This window comes from Meleagris gallopavo, chromosome 1 (genome assembly GCF_000146605.3).
Source record: "Meleagris gallopavo isolate NT-WF06-2002-E0010 breed Aviagen turkey brand Nicholas breeding stock chromosome 1, Turkey_5.1, whole genome shotgun sequence".
In the NCBI taxonomy this organism is placed as follows: Eukaryota; Metazoa; Chordata; class Aves; order Galliformes; family Phasianidae; genus Meleagris; species Meleagris gallopavo.
In genome coordinates, this window is record NC_015011.2 from 53,462,629 (window position 1) to 53,469,292 (window position 6,664).

The 6,664-nt window shown below is 46.2% G+C and overlaps 1 long non-coding RNA gene across 1 annotated transcript; it reads left to right on the top strand.

The window, feature by feature from the left end:
- Nucleotides 1-1,626: 1,626 nt before the first annotated feature.
- Nucleotides 1,627-6,187, top strand: LOC109367744. Its single transcript, XR_002115133.2, has 4 exons — nucleotides 1,627-2,374; nucleotides 2,449-2,527; nucleotides 2,635-2,684; nucleotides 2,812-6,187. It is a non-coding gene; the product is annotated as an uncharacterized LOC109367744 (long non-coding RNA).
- Nucleotides 6,188-6,664: the final 477 nt, after the last annotated feature.

Consider the following 6,664-nt stretch of genomic DNA (forward strand, 5'->3'; position numbering starts at 1 on the left):
CTACTCACTGTCACATGCATGGAAGCATACTGTCTTGGTGGTTTGCTTGGCAGTATACCTGCATCTGGTTTGGCACTGGGCCAATCCACACTTAATGTCAGGAGAAAAAACCCAAACTAAAGCCATAGTGTGAGCCAGAGCAGCAGAGAAGCGCAGATGGCCCCATGGCAACACGTGAGCACAGCCCAAATAGTGCAGCTCAGCCTTTTCCAAGGAGCCTCAGGCTGAGGTGGCTGTTGATTTTTTAAGTTGTTTTTAAGATGTTTGACACTTGTGATTTAGGGTGGAAATGCTCCTCACTGAAGAGTGATGTGTGGTCTTTTTCCAGAGGAAATTGAGTTTGATTTCACCACACCATTAGCACTGAAAATCACAGATTGAGCCTGCACCGTAGAGTGTTTTTGCTGTGTTTAAGTTTGCGCTCAGGAATGAGGCACTGTTTGTGAGGGAATAACTTCACTTTGCAGTTATCTATGTGGGTCTCAGTAGGGCTTTAAAACAGCACAGACTGCTCTTTACATGGCTTGGAAAACCTAAGGTAAGAAAAGTACATTCCATACTGCCTGCTCCTCCACCTGTCAAAATGCCTCTGTTGCCTACAGAAATGCACTCAGCTATAACAGTTGAGAGGCCATGAATCCTATTTCCAGGTCTGTGCTCCATAATTTTCTGTACTTCGTGGCTCCTACTTAGCGAGCCTGGCTCAGACCGAGCTGGCGAGAAGTTGAGTGCTGCAGACCGTTATGGAAATGGGCTCTATGGAGGGACAGGGTATGGCTCTGATCTACAGGCAACTGATTATTTATTTGTCCAGTTTATGGTTTTGAAAATCCCGTACCAAATGGGCAGAGTTGGGTTTTTATAGGTGCGTTAACACAACCTCTGAGAATAGCTGTGCTCTGCGAAATGCCTCGACTGAGGTCAGGTGAAGACTGAAGTCCCCCATCTCCTTGGATGTGCTGCCACTGAGCCTGAACACTCTTTGCAAACAGAAAATTCAGTGTGAGAGAGGGCATCATCCTGGTGTTGGTTAGCAAAAGAGAGACAAGGAGTTTTGGGAGCTTGGTATCCCTGTGGATTTAAGATTATTCTTTCTAAGAAAAGCGAGCAGGAAAAACACTGTAGGAAAGCAGCATTAAAAACAGGTATTGCATTTGAGTCTAAATGCTTAAGTCAGCTCAATTCGCACACACACTGAGTACTGCCACTTGGCACAGCCATGCGCTCCTCTGGGCTGATGTGGGGGCTGGGTGCTTAAGGCCAGGCCATAGGCAGCGGGGCTGCAGGGTGCACGCATGGCTCCAGGCAAGCGTTGCACTTGGCCTGCTGGGCCTACAGTGGGCTGAGCTGGAAAGGCAGAGGGGCTCTGGGAGGCAGAGGAAAGCCACCAGCCTTCCCCGGCAGACAGAGCCTGGGGGCACTTTGCAGCCAGCCCTGCAAGGTGATCGTCATGAGAGGGATAATGGCTTGTTTCGGGTTAATAGATCCTGACAGCCTAATTTCCCCTGGTGAAAATAAAAGGGAATAAATCTTATAAATACTGTAAAATCGATAGCTTGCAGTGAAGGGGCTGACAACAGGACCCTATATCCGCAGCACATTATTTTCTTCAATTGTTCATTTCGTGTTTTGAGCGGATGGGTTCCCTGTAGCTTTGCTAGAGCCAGGTAATCCTCCCTTCTCCTTTCCATCATGCCCATCTCTTAGCTGCTCGCATTTTCTTCACCTCTGGGTAAAGGGACAGCAGCCTTGAGCTTATGGAAGAGATGTACTGCCCTGCCTGGAGAACCCTACCGCACCACAGCTTTTTGGGGGAACTTAGAGATCGTTTTCTTCTAGCCATGAACAGCTTACAGACCTTTATCTGTAAACAATTAGATAACAGTATCCTGACCCTCCTAAGTAACCCAGCCCCAGGAGTCTTTGCTCTGCATGCTGTGGCTGTGTTCCCCAGAGGAAGGCTGTAGCCTCGATTATGGCAGTGACCTGAAATGCTGGCAGAGATAGCATTCCACCTCTTTGCCTTCCCAAGGTCAGAGTTAAAGACTCTTGTACCAAGTAGTCAAAAGCTTCCCCGGATAAATTTGAGTCTCCTGAGACCAGTTTTCAGTATTGGCATCATTACAGAAATAGAGGATCATGAAATAGAAAGTTGTTAAAGTTGGGATATATGCCTACATGAATGCTGGGGAGAGCGACACTGTGCTGGCCCCGAGCTGATGATTGTTGAGCTGGGGTGAAGCTGGAATGTTGATCTGTTGCTAAGTGATGGGACCTGGGAGAGTAAGGCTGCTGGGTCCTTGCTGACACACCAGCATGAGCACAACCTGCACAGTCCTCCCAAAGGGTGATGGGTGCAAGCAAGCTTGGGAAGGTGACTTAGGCTAGAGTGGGTCTTTTCTTGCTATTGGCCTCTCTGTGAATTGAGGATAAATGGTCTCTATTCAGTTTTGCAGTGGACTTAATTTTAAAGCCAAGGTGGAAGAACTGCCTGTTTCACAATTTCCAAGTGCCGAAGATTGTTTAGGTTGGTACAAACTGTGGAAGAAGTTACTGTCCTGTTGGGGTTATTCTCATACAACAAGATTTTAGGACATGCCCGTGTGTGTGATTGATCCCATCTCCCCGTTGTAGGACTTTGGCCCTTTTCTATCAAGACACTTGCCTCTGAGCTGTTGATGAAGGTACATTCTTCGTTAAAAGCAGAGAAAATTCACAGTTCACTGATCATTGAGGTTGTCTTTGAGATTTTCTCCCTTGAAAAGTGCATCCTGTTATTTTTTCTCTTCCCTGCATGTTTTCTGTGTACAGTGCTGATGACATAGTGCAAGACCTCTCCTGATACCACCCAGAAGCCAAGGAAGACACTGCATAAAATAAATGAAGTGTAATCTTAAGATGCAAACATTTTGCTCTTCTCATAATATACCAGTCTCCCACCAGGAATTCTGCTGATTTCAAGTAACACCAAATGCAGAACATTAATGAATTTAAGCACAGAATCCTAATTTAAATAGCACAGGTGGTGGTGTTTCCTTGTAACACTGTTTTGTGGAAAAATTAAGAAACTGATGCATTAGAGCTCCACCTCTCCATTGTGAAAGGTAAACAAAATCAGTGCTGCAGGCAGTCTGTGTTTACAGAGACAATGCTGGCAAGAAGCTGGGCAAAGATCCCCTAGTGACTCCCATTTGTAGTACATATCTTCCTCTGCTGGAATAACTAATGAAATATGTACAGTATTTAATGGTACTGATGATGATAGCTGGTTCATATGTAGCATTTTTTCAGATGTATGGACTCAGGACAGTATAATGCTTTTCAAAAATCGTCCAGCAAATCAATACCAACCCTGGGAACAGAGATTACCTGTGATGTGCTTTAAGGGCTACAGAGGTGATTTTGGAGAGGGAGGGTCAGCAGAGCAGGAAAATAAGACTATAGTTATGAAGGCACTGAAGCACTCAGGTCTTCAGGACAGCTGGAGCCTTTTTGTGGCATGCAGACATGGAGAAATGATATCCTTGTGCCAAACAATTGTAATGTCAGAGCATGTAGTAAGGTGAAAAAGAGTAAAGTGAAACCTCAAACAGAAATATACTTCTTGATTCCCACATCTCAGTCTGTGAGATGTATGCAGGTGAAAGTTGTGTCTACAGAGCCCACAAGTTGTGTGACATGAAGAAAGCCCCCCTGGGCATGTCAGGCCTTGTGACATGGACAGAGAGCTGGTGCAGGTACCTTTTGTGTCTTACAGCAGGGCCCCCAGCAGCATCACCCCCACCTCCTGCACTGGGACCCTGCACCCCAGTTGTGGTGGCTGGCACAACAGGAAGGGGCTGATAAGCTGCAGCCTGGGGAGGGGATCAGCGGGATGAAAAGGAGCCAGGGCTGTGCTGCAAATGCGTGGGATAAAGGTGCTGTGAAGAGGCAGCTTGAGAGGGAATGGGAGAGTGCAAGTCTCGCACCTGCTTTGTTAAACTTGGCAGGTGTGTAGAAGCCATTTGTCTTTAGTCATTTAGCAGGTCAGTGGCAGAGCCAGAAATAGAATCCAGGTCTCCTGATCTCCGGGGCCACCACCGTATCTCCAAAACCATATTGCCTCTCCAAAGTTGTTTCAGAACTGTGCAGCTTGCTGTGGGATTCCTACCCAGCCAGCTCTTTGACATGGCCAGGCAGGTGCTCTTTCATCATTGCACTGCATTCAAAATCTGTGACAGCTTCACTTTTCACAAGAGTTAAAAATGAGTTTTTCATATGTGAGGGTCTTTTAGTACTGTAGGAAGAGGCAGAACTGTGATGCTGGAGATAAAATGAGTTAGCACTTCACACTGCAGCTTTCAAGGTGACCTTCACTTAAAAAAAACTTGAATGTAAATCAGGAAGTGTTACGTATTTATTTGTTTATGATTTAGAAAATGCAGCTTAAATACACGATGCTTTATGGATACTTAAGAGAAGACCTCTAGGAAGCTTCTGCATGCCTTCTGACTCACATATTATGCTGCCTAATGATGCAAAATCATGCAGACCTAGCTAGTGTGGAAATAAAGCCTGTGAGGATTTGTAAAGCAAGAGCCTGAGCCAAAGTCCTCTGAATTCGGTCTGCTGGGGTGTCAATTAGGTCCTGAATGTGTTTTTCCTCTCTTCACATTGGCACTTGGTTCTGACTGCAGCTGTGACCAGCATCTCACCAGGAGTCTCTAGTTCAGGCCACTTGATGAACCAATTCTTCTGCCCTGCTAGGAGGATTTCTCTTTGACATGGCGCTGTTTTCTATGTAGTGCCTTTTCTTTTTAGGCTCATGTACATTCCCAAGGAAACGCAACTGCAGCATTAGCGTTAGGTATGGCATGAACAGTCATGGCTGTAACTTAAAGAGGCTCGTACTTTGCCATGTCAACGCGAGTTCAACAATGTAGAGTGGGCAGCATGGTACATGGAACACTACAGACAGAACAGTTTGGAAAATGTTGGCTTTTCTTTCAACAGTGAAGGCTGTGCTCTTGCCTAGCAACCTTTCCACATCAGCTGTGTGTTTCCCATTGAAGCGAGGTATCAGCTGCAGACGTGGTGAGGTGGCAGAGACAGGGCACAGCCTGCAGGCTGCAGAGCTGCAGCCCTCCTGCTGTGCTGTCATCACAACCAGAGCTGGTTGTTGTAGGGCAAAACCTGGGTCTTTTTTTTTTCTTTCTGAAACAAAAGTAAGCTTGGGGCTACAGTAAAAATAAATTTTAAAAAATCCTGAAGTGCTAAGAGCAGCTGAAACAGCACTTCTGGGATGGGATATTTGTGATGGTGCTATCAGGCCTAGCACACTCCCCTGAGAGAGAGCTCATATATCATTTGCTTTTGCTGTTTTGAAGCCTCTTTTTCACATTTTAACAGAATATTTGTCTCGATTTGGCATTTATTGACTGTTTAATATTTAAACACGCTTAATAAATCCTGAAATGAAACCACTGTTGTATGAACGTGGGCCGTCTAGCCTCAGCGAGGGAAAGCTTCAGCAATAAAAAGCCAGCAGTCCCAAAGGCCGTGTCAGTGCAAAGAACAGCTTGCTCTGCCCCAGTACTCATGGTGCAGGCTTGTCTGCATGCTGCTGCAGTGGGGAAGGTCTCCTGTGGGAACGCCTCCCCTGGGAACTCTGCGCTGCTTTAAGTGATGGGCTCAGGTGTGGCCTGCAGGCCTGGTCCCCTCGGCTTTGGGCCCCTCTCCCTCCCTAGAGGGTTCCCCCTGTTTCAGGGGAACCTGTATTGTTGAGCTGTGGTTGAAGGTGATGGTGATACGGCCTCTGGCACAGTAGTTTATATCACCTCACTGTTAATCTCCTCACAGATTTTGTTTTTTGACTTGACACTCTCAGTAGATCCTTCAGACTGTCTCCAAAGCTGTTATTTATCCCTCCCTGGCAGGAGCTGGCTCTCTGCTTTGGCTCCATTTCATTGAAGGCAAATTCCTTGAACCATAATGTCACTGCTGGTGTCACTGCAGGTCCAGCAGGTGCAGTGCTTTGAGCATCTGAAGCTCTGCCTTACCAGGCAAACTAGGACTGTCCATGTATTTTTTTTTTTATTTTTTCTTTTCGGTAAAGAGCTTGCTAGATCTAAACCCCATGAGAAGATGTAGATCTAGAACCCCTAGATCTAATCCAACTCCACTGCAATGAACAGGGACACCCACAGCTAGATCAGGGTGCTCAGAGCCTCTCCAGCCTGGCCTTGAGTGTCTCCAGAGATGGGGCATCTACCACCTCTCTGGGCAACCTGTGCCAGTGCCTCACTACCCCTATTGTAATAAAAATCTTCCTTATATCCAGTGTAAATCTCTCCTCTTTTAGTATGAAACTATTTCCCCTTGTCCTATCTCAACAGACCCTGCTAAAGACCCTGTCCCCTTCAGTGAGAAGATCCCTACAGCTTTCTTCCTGCTGTCCACTGGCGTTTGTATGAGAGCCCATGCTGGCAGTAAAGGGAAATGCAGCCTAGCAGTTCCAAGGTCTAGGATGTGCTGCTGTGCTGAAACAGTCCTGAAAAAGTTTAGTTGTAACAAAATAGAAAGTCAGTATAGCCCATTCTGCCTTTAGTGATTTAGTTCTGTCATGCAAATTTTCTCAGTGAAGTATGAAAGATCCTCAAATTTAGTGTAAGGACCAGAAAACTCC